Source organism: Pinus tabuliformis, chromosome 1_1 (genome assembly GCF_031772625.1).
Source record: "Pinus tabuliformis cultivar Carrire ecotype Pingquan chromosome 1_1, CPIR1, whole genome shotgun sequence".
Lineage (NCBI taxonomy): Eukaryota > Viridiplantae > Streptophyta > Pinopsida > Pinales > Pinaceae > Pinus > Pinus tabuliformis.
The window spans coordinates 916399437-916411998 of record NC_142297.1 but is presented as its reverse complement, the minus strand read 5'-3'; the positions used below and the strand labels follow the sequence as shown (position 1 = coordinate 916411998).

At 35.6% G+C, this 12562-nt stretch overlaps 1 pseudogene; it reads right to left on the bottom strand.

Moving 5' to 3' along the window:
• The window catches only part of LOC149217378 (putative inactive leucine-rich repeat receptor-like protein kinase At3g03770), a 45478-nt pseudogene extending 42346 nt beyond the window's left edge, over positions 1 to 3132 (bottom strand).
• Positions 3133 to 12562: the final 9430 nt, after the last annotated feature.

Here is a 12562-nt window from a genome sequence, read left to right as displayed (position 1 = left end):
ATTGGTGCTCAAGGATAAGCTTTGAAGAATCAAGATGGAGAAGAGCAATACTATTTCCACATATCTGAACAAGCTCACCACCTGCAGAGATGAGCTTAGTAGTGTGGGAATAACTACTTCCAATGATTATATGGTGAGCCTCACTCTCCTTGGCCTTCCAAAGAGCTGGAATAGCTACTAGGACTCTGTGAATGTAAGGGAGAAACTGCAGGATTGGGAACGACTGTGGTTGGATCTCATGCAGGAGGAGATTAGGAGGAGCACACAAGATGGTTCTTCATTCAAGGATGGTGATGAAGACAATATGGCCTTAGCAAGTAAGGCAAGGAAAGGGAAGGGGAAGGTTTCCCATTCCAAATCGAATTCTCCTCATTAGGGGAAGAAGGGTGACAAGTCTAAAGTGAGATGCTTTAATTGTCACGAGATGGGACATTATGCAACTAATTGCCCATCGAAGAATTCCAAGAAAGGATCCTCGGATGGATCGAAAGGTGAGGCATTAGCCTCTCAGTTCGAAATGGACTTTACCCTCATCGCATGCATGGTGTCATCGATGATGGGTTGTGTCTGGTATCTTGATAGTGGAGTCTCATTCCACATGATCGGTGATAAAAGTTTATTCAGTGCCTTGGAGGAGAAAGAACTGAAGATGTGCATAGAGATGGGTGATGACGGAGGGTCTAGTGTTTCAAGAGTGGGCATGGTTGCTTTACAGAGGGAGCATGGAGCTCCTATCACCTTGAAAGATGTGAAGTATGTGCCTCGACTAAAGAAGAACTTGGTATCAGTTGCGATGTTGGAGGACAAAGAATACGATGTTGTCTTCAGTAAGGGAAAGGTTTTCCTTAGACACATCACCACGAGACAGGTGAAACGGATCAGTTCACAAGTTAAGAACCTATATGTTCTTGAGGTTCAAGATGCATGAAAAGACTTGAGGAGCAAGGAAAATGTTAGAGACTTGGTGGTTGAGAGGGAAAGTAAATTACCTCTCAACATGTAGCCCCAGAAGAAGTCTTAGATAATTGTGGAGGAGCCACAATTGGAGAAGCAGAGAGGAGACTGAGTGAAGAGATCCACTCATGCAGATACCTCCATTAGGGGGGAATTTTGATCCAAGTGGGTAGAGGGATCACATGCAGCCATACCTCCAAGTGTGAGGTGGGGTGATGTCCCAAGAAGGCTGAAATTGGGCAGGGTCCATTGAGAGGTTTTATCTCATGGACTGTATCTTGCTATGGGAGCCCAAAGTACATAGTAGCGGGAGGAATCAACGAGATTGATGTAGTCAGAGATCAAAGTGACAGATGCTAGAGAAGTCAGATATTGAAGAGTGCAGAGAAGGATTGACAATAGTGTAGAAAGGCAGAGTCAGCAGAAGCGCAAAGTTTTCAGTTGACAAAGGCAATAACAGTCAGAGACTTTGATGACAGATGCATCATACTGATTCATGTTGGATGTTCTTTTGTTTCTGGAGTTGCTAGAGAAACAACACTAGAGAGAAGTGTTGCATGCATAACATTCCAAATGTTCACAATGAGATCGAGTTGAATTCCTTTCTTGTTGAGAGAGAGTGTTGAAAATAGCAACAATAAATGATAAAAATAGAATCTAGAAATTCCAATTTTAATTTGTAATTAAATTAAAATTGTGAATTAAAATTGAATTTAGTCTCACCAGCTACTTGGAAATAATTAATTAATTCATTATGGATTAATTAGTTGGATAAATTCAAGTTAGAAGTCTTTCTGAAGTCATGCAAGAGTTATCCCTTAAATTAAGGAGATTATCCCTTAATTAAGGAGATAAGATTGAGTTATATTTGAGTTGTAATTAGTTAACTCAGTTTACTGAGTTAAGTCCAGTTAAATTAGTTCCAAACTATTTGAGGAACTAATTGTGAGTTATCAGTGAGTTGATGCATGCATGCACTCAACTAGTGTACTCTAGATAACAAAAGATTCCCTTATCAGTAACTCATGCATGCCTATTCTGAGAAAGGCCGAGTTGAGATTAAAGTCAAGGATAGTGTACTATCAGTTGCATGTTTTCTCTTATAAAGAAAACTCATGCATGCAGAAGGAATTAATTCCTTGAGGATTGCACAGTTCTGACAGGGTGTGAGATCAGTGTGTGAGATCAGTTTTCCACTTGGTTGGAGGAGATCATCCCAGAGGAACAACGCAAGGCAATAGGAGCTTGGAGGGCAGAGAGGAAGGCTTGTGAGAAGCCAAGATTTTCTGTGAGCATCTGTGAGGATTGTACTGAGAGCTAAGGCTTTGTATAATTCTTATGTATTTCCACCTTGTATGATAATATAGATAGTGGGGTTTTTAGCTGAGGATTTCCCCGTAGTATTTTCATGTGTATTGTGCATTGATTCTTCTTCTTTTGGTTATATGTGTTCAGCTTAATCTTGTTCAATATTTAAGATTCCTCAAATTGATAGTAGAAGTAGGTTATACTATTTTTTTTTGGTTATATTGCATTATTGGGTTAATCTACAGTCAGATTTTCTACATGATCTTAGTGCGAGATTTGTAGAGAATCTGCAGAATTTCTACACAACTTTTGTCTCAAATTCATCCATATCTTCTACAAGCATAGGAGAGTTATAACCATTTAATTTTGAAACTAGATTTTGGTCTAACAGTACATTGGTGATTTTCAAATTATTATGGAAGATACTAGCTGCCACCCCTGTATGCACAAAAAAATGCCCCTAGCTACTTTGATTGCCAAAACTAATATTTCTGGCCAGGTTAATACTTCTCCAGTCATTCATCCAGATAGATTGCTTCCTAATGTCCCATTAGATGCATATTTAAAAATGTGAAAAATAATTTTTACAGTTGAACCATATTCATCATAATCAAAGGAGTGTCCAAGAAGACTGACTAAGTGGTGATGCTATATATTTGAGAGAAACTTGTAGTGAAGTTTCAAATTTTGAATGGAATATATCCATTCAAAATCCAATCACCTTATCACAAGAAAATTTCCATCCTCAAGCCTACCCATGTACAATAGTTTCATTTCAAACAACTGCATATCTCTCTGATGGTGATATCCAACTTGAGCTTCATAGAATTGTTGTTTTGGAACTTCGAATTTGTTCACATGATGAGTCATCCATACTTAAGGCCTCTATGAGTAGAAAAATATTTTTGTATGACTCCATCCACAAGAAAAACAATAAATAAAATTTATCTATCCTCGTTTCTCCTTTGTCCTCATTGTTATGTCCTCATCTATCCTAATCTTGACATTAATGCTAACACTAGTAAAAATATATAGTGTGTTGTCTACTTAGGCAAGTAGAATTGGATGGTTGAATTTGATTGAATGTTTGTTGGGTACTGTCAACTAGCTTATATTATGGCTATGTTGTGAAGCCTCTTTGGAAAATACATTATTGTATAAGTTTTCAACAATTTCTAAAGTAGCTTTAGTAATAATGTATTAATATATATTGGACCTCTTGTTATGTCATCAAGGGAACAATCATTGGAAATCTTGATAGTTTAGTTGGGAACTGATAACAATTATCATTTAGTTGTAAGTGATAGAGAATCATGCTATATCTCAATTATGTGTGGAATTTGTTTTAAACCATGTGCCTTAAAAATGATAAGAAACCAATAATCACAATCCACTTTGAGGGGGAAGCCCCCTTTTACAATGAACACAATGTATAAGATGATCTTACGATCCTAATACTGGGTTTCCTTGGATTCTATGTGTGTGTGTGTGTGTGAATGCATGTGTGCACGTAGGAGAATAATGAAAGGTTCTATCCAACATAAAAATATAAGAATAGAAATGTAATACTCAATATCTAGGGATTAATAAGGGGTTTTAAGGTTAATATGGGACTTATATAGGGTTTAACATTCCCTCCCCTCCAAAAAAGTTTTGTCCTCAACACTTTCCCAACGTGGTTCGATATAGTGGTGTAAAGGGAGTAGTTTTTCATCAATGGGAAAGGTTCAATTCCCATGAGGGCCTATATTGAAGCCATGGGGGCACCTATAGGTAATGGTTGAATGTGTTGTTGCACCAAGAGAGATTATCTTAAATAATCTTGTGACCCATGCACACATAAGCCAATCAAATCCCAACCCATGTCCTTAAATTATAATGGCCCAAAGGAGTTGGATCCAATGGTAGAAAGTGAGGAGCTTTTCACCCTTAGGAAAGGTTTAATTTCCATGAGAGCCTAACCTAAAGCCATGGGGGAAGCTTGAGGTAATGGATGAATTCATGGTTGCACCTAAATAGATTATATTAGATGATCGCTTGACTTGTGGACATATAAGTGGATCGAATCCCACCCCGAAGTCCTTCAAATTTTTAGCCCGAAGGGGTTGGATCCAATGGTTGAAAGCAATTCTTTTTTCATCCTTGGGAATCATTCAATTCCCGTGAGAACCTAACTTGAAGCCATGGGATCACCTTAAGATAGTATTTGAACATGTGGTTGCATTGAAAGAGATTATATTAAATGATCTAATGACCCATGCACACATAAGTGGATCAAAGCTAACCCCCATGTACTTCAATTCCAATGGTGGAAAGTGATGAGTTTTTCACCCTTGGACAAGGTTCAACTCCCATGAAGGCCTAACCTAAAAGCATGGAGACACCATGGTCCTTGAGGTGTGGTCGAACATGTGGTTGCAACTAGAGACTATATTAAATGATTTCATGACCCATGAACACATAGTGAATCAAATCCTACTCTTATATCAATTTAAAAGTTTCATGGAAAACTTCCAGTTTATATGTTCACTCAATTATTATCATTTTATTGTTATCGCTTGTTTATCCTCTGTCTATCACACGTAAGTTGGTAGGGAAAGACACCCAATTTGGTATGTGATATAATATTCTATAAATAGTAAATTTCATTATCTAACAAAAAATTTAATGTTTTTTAACTGCCCTGATCTCCCTATTCACAAGGCAATAGCAAAAACATAACAATTATTGGATGCAATATATTGATCTCTCCGTAACATAACACTTCCTAAATTACAATAAATTTTTTTTGTCCTTAACACTTAACCAATTGTTAGTGTTTCTACATGAAAATCTCATCTTCCCATGTCACCTCTTCAATTAATAATTTCTTCCATATTATGAGTTGCTTAATAATTGCTCAATTTCTCAGCTACTTAATCCTTATTTCTAGGGGTTTTTTTGGTTCTAGTATGATTTTTTGTTCTTCATTAATTTTTGTTAAAATGGTATGGGCTAGGATATTGTCATTGTTTACCATATTAAAGAAAGAAACATGGAAATATTGGATGCATACGTAAATATGGAGGTAACTCCAATTTGTAAGCCAAACTTCCAATCGTTTGCAACACCTTACATGAGCCATAATACCTCAGTGCTAATTTATTTTTCTTCTTTTGTTTCTTGAGGAAATCTATTTATATGGTTGTAGTCCTACAAATATCCAATCCCTCACCTCAAATTTCCTTTCATTGTGATGTTGATATACTTCTTGTTTCATCCTATTTTGTAACTAAGTTGTCCTTTAATATTTTTAGTACCTCTGTTGGCGCTTCTTGATGGTCCTAAATGACTTCATCAACATTGGGGAAAACCACCTCGTTAGGACCTTAAATCAGATCCTTTTCCATTTGGAATGGTGGCTCCGATTGGAATTATTGGACCAGTTTCCCTTTAGCAAAATTATATGGAGTGGGATGGAAAGTGATAATGTATTCTAATACGTACTGTTAACTAAAATAAGAACTACTATAACCTACTTATTATACCTGATTAATATGATGACATATGTGATACAAAGATTTCACAATTAACATGATAATATAGATCATTATGCAATCATGATATAAGCGCAATTAAAAAAAATTAATTAAATAGTTAATTAAATTAATTTGTTATAACAGAACATATGTTTGAAATCCTGTTGCTTACAATATAAAGAAAATTTCAATCAAGCATATCAATAGTGACCATGAAAGATTGATTTTCACACATGTATGTCAACAATAACATATAACAATTCCATTCAAATCAAACACACAAATAAACATGATAGTAGTGTTAGCACAAGAAGTTACTCCTAGACTGCAAAGGACTAAGACTTACCTAGACTGCAAAGGACTAAGCCTTACACATCATGATTTCATTTCAAAATTTAAAAGGTTTTTTTAAGTGGTGGGATGGCTTCCTGAAGGATTTTTGAAATGATTGTATTCCTCTTTAACTTTCATGCATTTGGCAAGCTGTGGAAAGCATAAATTGTATGGTTAAGTGAGTAGGGAGTAGGGGAAAGAGAACAGGTAGCTGATAATTATCCTAAGAAGATGAGTATCTTAAGACAGTCACTTCAACTACATAAAGCCTTGTAACAAGCTCTATTTTTTTTTGACAAGGAGGATAACAGTTAGAAAGTAAGAAAATGTATAAAGTACTTCACAAATCCTTTGTGAAACCTTCACTAAAAATTTCTACTTAAACTGATATTTTGATTTACAGCAAACTAGATAGTAGATAAGTCATCATTAGATCCTCTTAATGATTCTCACTCATACTATACTAGCTGCTATAATTTATCATTTAAAAGATTAAAACAGGCTAGACAAGGAAGACAACAATTAGGAAGTAAAAACATGTATAAAGTATCTCACAAATCCTTTGTGAAACCTTCACTAGCAAGTTCTACTTGAACATATATTATAATTTACAGAAAACTGGACAGTAGAAAAGTCATCATCAGATGCTCTTAATGATTCTCACTCATACCATACTAGCTACTGCAAATTTATAATTCAGAAATTTGAAAATAGGGGATAGACAAACCACACATGAGATATGACTTGAATCACAAAATACTCTAGCATGAAGTGTAGAAAAAGCTATTTTATTCAGCTGAGTCTTCATGTGAACCAAAATCCAACCCTGAAATGATATTTACAAAAGATATATATAGGGAGAGAGGCACCAACTCCAGCTCTCCTAAATTGGTGGTTCCACTATTTTCATGTTACATGGGTGTCTTCCAGATATCAAAAACATCTCCCATCAAATTACAACAGAAAGTATAGCTGTAGATGAGAAGAAGAGGAAGAATGACACTTTGCTGCTGGAAAAACTGACTAGTTGCCCCTTTTGCCACTGAATTTTCCCTTTATGGTCTTGCCTATTGAATGGCCATATGTATTCATTAAATATAACCTTCAACAACCTCATAACTGTCTCATATCCATCATCTTTCTTATCCATATCATTATAAATTGTTTTCTTCCAAAATTGGCTCACAGGTTTGCTGCTGACAGCTGTATATTTCTATTGAGACAAGTGCTACCGGAAATTCCAGAAATACTTGTAATAGCAAAAAAACTGAAAACATTTTTGACATTTTTTGGTAGGATAACGTTTCCACTTCAAAAATTTAACATAAATGCTTCAAAAATACCTTTCATTCCATGTGAGCTGCAACCTCTACAAGCTTATCCAAATTTGTTTTAATTCTAGCAGATTTAGACCTTGTGATTTTGGTTGTTTCTCCTTTGATGATGGCCTCTTTCTTTTCTGCTTCTTTTTGGATCTTTCTTCTTTTGGAAGGCTCTAATGGCTGGTCCATGGGAGCTTTACCTCTTTGCTTCTTCAAGGATCTTCTAATTTCTGCAATTGAAGGATCCTCAGTCTGCAACTTTATTGGTTGTTCTTCTATAACTATTACTTCAATCAGTAAACTAGGATTATTTAGGGCCTTTGATTTCAGTCTATATTTGTTCTTTTCCCTAGTATGCCTCCTCCTAGTTCCAGCAACTGGTTTTAGCTCTTCTTTCTTGTTTTTACTGGTTCTTGTATACCCTGCTTCCTTCAATATTTCCTCATCAGAATCAAGAGGTTGGTCTTCTTGTTGTTGTTCATGTGCTTCCGGAATTTCAAGAAACACCTGCGCTTTAGATTTCTCTTCAGCTGCAAGTTTTCTTCTCTGAGTTCTTATGTAAACCTTAGGAAAAGGTCTAATAGGAGGAACCATTTTTGAGCTTTTTGTTTTCTGGGCAGAAGATATTTCACCTTGCTCCTTTCTCTTTTCAGATTCAGCAACTAAGGGTTTCTCTTTGCTACTTTTGGCACCTCTACTCACACTTTCCCTCTTTGTCTTTCTTTTAGAGCTTCCTTCAGCTGATGTAGTTGATGTCCTCTTTGTCTGAACCCATGTTGAAGAAGATTGAGAAATTTCTTGGGGTTTTGGTGCAGGTTGGCCTGCCCTGTAAAACAAGAAATGGTCCCAGGTTTGGTTTCTCTTTTTTAGTTCTTCTTCAACCAGAACCTTGATAATTGCCTGATGATACAGGCTATACTCTGATGCTTCCTGATGTGTTTGAATCCTAGCTGCCATTTTGGTCAGGCTCTTCAATATGAAATAAGGCAGATTAAGAGTCCTCATACCTGCAAAATGAAAAAGAAACCTCATATGGTAAAGAAAAACTATTGTATATCTTCTCTCACAAGTGAGGAAAATCTTAACCAGTTTGACTGTTTCTTCCCATTCTTTCTTCAGATAATTGCTGGGAATTCCTTTGGCTTAGTTAGGATCTCTGTATTCATCTTTGATAAAAGATTTGAGATCTCCTCTTGTAATGAGTTGTCCTTAAACAACTTTTCTCCTTCCCGGGGAAGGTTAAAAGCCTCTGCAATTGACTGTTCTGAAACCTACAACTGAAAACCAAAAATGGTAGCTTCATGTCCATTGAAAGTTTGAGCAAACTCTCGGGTTACACCTTGATGTGAGTCTCCTAACCTCATGCAGAGTGGATACTAGCTTGCATGAATAAATAGCATTTTGACCTTCGGATTAGCATAAACTAGCTTAACTCCTTCGTGTTCAATTCTCTTAAACTTTCCACCTTTCCTAGACTTTGGTGCCATAGAATATTTGCTTGCTGATTATGAAGAATAGGTGTCGAAGTGTGAAAGCTTACCCAATAGTTATTGCAACTATCTTGAATTAGGCAGCTTGAAAATCTGGGATGTGTTCTTAAACTCCTTAATTAGTGTCTCCTTAACTGCACTTCAGAAATTTGAAATAGTGACATTTCCTTCACTTTCGAATATTTGAGATGAAGTTATGGTTCAGTCTCCCATGCATATAATCCTTCATGATCACATAATATTTCATGTCATAATGGACATCATGTAGTTGTAATGATGAATTTGAGTTACTCTGGAGAGTCCAGTTGATCTGCTATAGGTGGTTGTATGAGAATCTTGCAAATTTGGCAGTTTTCCTGCATTAATTTGGACTGGCCAGAAATTCCAGTAGCGCATTACGTGGAACAGAAAGAATGGCCATCAGAATTGAAACAACTGGTTGAGACTGATGCCACAGACATGCTTAAGATTTTGGGAAACACGAGGTATTTAAGATGGGTGAGGTAGACAATGACTGGTTATCATTGTGACTCACACCTAGCAAAAACCATCAACCAAAATGATTAATCACTACCACTTGACTTGACTTGGAGTTTGTGACCTATCCAATCATGAAATCTCATGATTTAGATTAGATATTCCGTCGTTATGACACGTGGAGAATCGAAAACGATTGCATTTTCGGCTTTATTTTTAAAAATGGGAAATGCTATCGGAAAATCCAGTAGCATCGAGAAATTTTCATAGAAAACAGGAAATAAAACAATAACGGAAAGACTATCCAAAAAATAGGGGAGACTGTCTGAACAAGAAAATTGGATGCTACCAGAAATTCCAGTAACGCATGAATTTTTTTTTAAATTTACAAAATTAATCCTAATAAATAAAAATTCCAAAACTTACTCATGACTTAGCCTAGAACTGTGCTAACAAGTAGTACCCGATACACTATAGCTCTACTCATCGTGGAAATGCAAGTGGTTCAACTTAATATTAAGAAAAACTTAAATACAATAATGCAATTTAATTATGTTCTTGCAAAAATTCAGAACCCCTTCTCCATCTCAGAGAGGGAATTTATAACTTTACATACAAAAGATAAAAATAAACTATCCTAACAACTCTTCAACTAAAACAACAAGAATAGGAAAATTGGTAAATTGTTGCAATAGCTTTCCAATCTTAGGAAGAATATTGTCCAACAGCTATTTTTTTGCAGCCTGTAGATTTCCAATAACATCATGAGTTTCATAGGGTGCCTGGGAAATCCTCATCTAACTTGTAAAAATAGCAGACTTTAATGCTCGCAGCATATGAGAGGTGACATTTGAGAGAAATCAAAGAACTAGCCATTGACTATGTGGCTTGACCAAGAAATACCAATGATTCTCTGGTACCAATTTAGATAACTATTCAATCCTTTCTGCCATTGTTGCACTCTGTTCTAGACAAGCCTTGAATAATATCTTGGCATCTGGCAACGAATCCTCAGAGTAGTTAGTAATGAAATTCGATTGCAACAATGTATCATTGACCATTTCTATGATTGAACTGGAAGTATCTCAAGATTCACGCACAACAACTTCAACCTACTTCATTTGGATTTCCCATTCTCTAAAGATTATAATTTTCTAATTTTCATCCATTTTAGGCAGGTTTGCAACTCTACCTTCAGCAGTTTCTTGCTAGTTTAGGAAATCAAAAAGTTGTTCATTTACCTCCTCAAAATAATTTGTCATATCCGACAAATGATCAATCAGAGAGTTTGCAATCTTACACTAATCTTGAATTATTGTAATCTTATTGCAAAACATTTTTTGTTGATATTTTAGCAAATAATTTAATTATTTAGCCTTCTTCTTAAAGTCTGACTATTGAGGATTGACATGTAATTTTTCAATTCTCTATTGCATTCCCTTTATCTAGTCAACCTTCATTTTCATCTCTTTCTCATGCTGAATCTGTAGGGAATCAAGCTTCTGCTGCAACTCTGTCAATTGGTTCTACCATTGTTCATTGATTTTATGTTTCTCAGTCTCAAGAGACTACTCCAGTAAGATGATGTTTCCATCCTTTTCCTTTAAAAGGCCATGAACCTCTTTAGCCTTATTAATGGTAGCTGATGCATAAGCACTGGTGAAATAAGTTAATTTCCCCAACTCATTTGTTGGGGTTGCAGTAGATCCTCTCCATAAGACTTCAAAGGAAGAGGCCTTATCAGAAATCAATGACTAAGACTGATCCAACTTTCTCTTTTTCCTTCCTCTTTTTACCATAGCTTTATGCTGATGACTATAAAAAATATCTAGAGGAGGAATATCCTCCACATTTAGGATCAATTCAGAGGTGGGAAAAGCAGGAATAACCTCAAAATCCTTCCTATATGGAATAGAAGATATTACAACAATTTTATCTAATTTGTTCTTCTATTCATCCTTCCTAGTACTCCCTTGAATATTTGTTTGTTGTGAAGAAGTAGAAACTAGATTTTGGGTTTTACTCTTGGAATTTAAACTCATGTTGAACTCATTCCATGCTTCATTCAAGTCAAAATTAATAATAAATTCGCCAGTTTGAGGAGGAGAAGAAATCACAACAACCTATGGCTGAGTCTTAAGAATCACATATTTTTCCGTAGAATTCTCTGGGTGACTTGTAGATATAGGCGACTGTTCTAGCAACCGTAACAATTGTAAGGGAAGATTAGTTATTCGAGAACTGCAATATTGAGAAAATTGGCATTTTTCTTCAAGAATTAATTGATTTTCCACTTTTAATAGAGTTGTAGAATAGGTGGAGGATTGTTCAAAAAATAATCCAATTTATTTGGTTCATGGACAAATCATCTAAGATTTTGAGAAGCAATGAAATTCTTTACTACAAAAATAAGATCATATTTCTCATTGAGCAAAATAGGTAGATTGAGGGCCTAAATATATAGAATTTCCTTCTCTGTGTGGTGATAGTTTTATAAGGAAAATATACCAAATTTAGTAGGAAATTATGGCCACATCCTTTTATTTGAATCCTTTAATGTCATAGAAATGAAATATCCGATAGTTTGATATGCAATTTCTCTGCTTAAAAGCTTGTCTAGGATGAACAAGGGTAAGACATGAGCATTGGCAAGACTTTCATAAACTCTTATATAATTTAAAAGTTCATCTCTGAACCAATTCCCAACCCTCTGAAGATCATCTTCATCTTCCTGAGACATCCAGGGTGAATTGGACCCAAAAATGGCTTTGTAAATAGGACGTATAACTTTGTGACAAATTTGATAAAAATGCTCCTGATATTTAGATTCCCAAAGGATATCATGATAAATATGTATGTGCTTTGGATATTGTGGAGTCCATTCCCATCCCATGGTAGGAAACTCCATTGAAAAACATAAGACATCCATAATGTAGGAGAACATATAGAAAGGAAGAATATTATTCTCTGAAATATTGCTACCCTTTCTAAAATCTAGAATATGCGAAGCCAAATTATTAGACAATAAAGTAGCCCAATCAAATATATATCCCTCTAAGGATCCATAGATAAGAGGTACCCATTCATCGAGTAATTTTGACCCAATGGCTAATGAATGCAACTGACACATCATAGCAATGACTTGGGAAAATGGACTGGC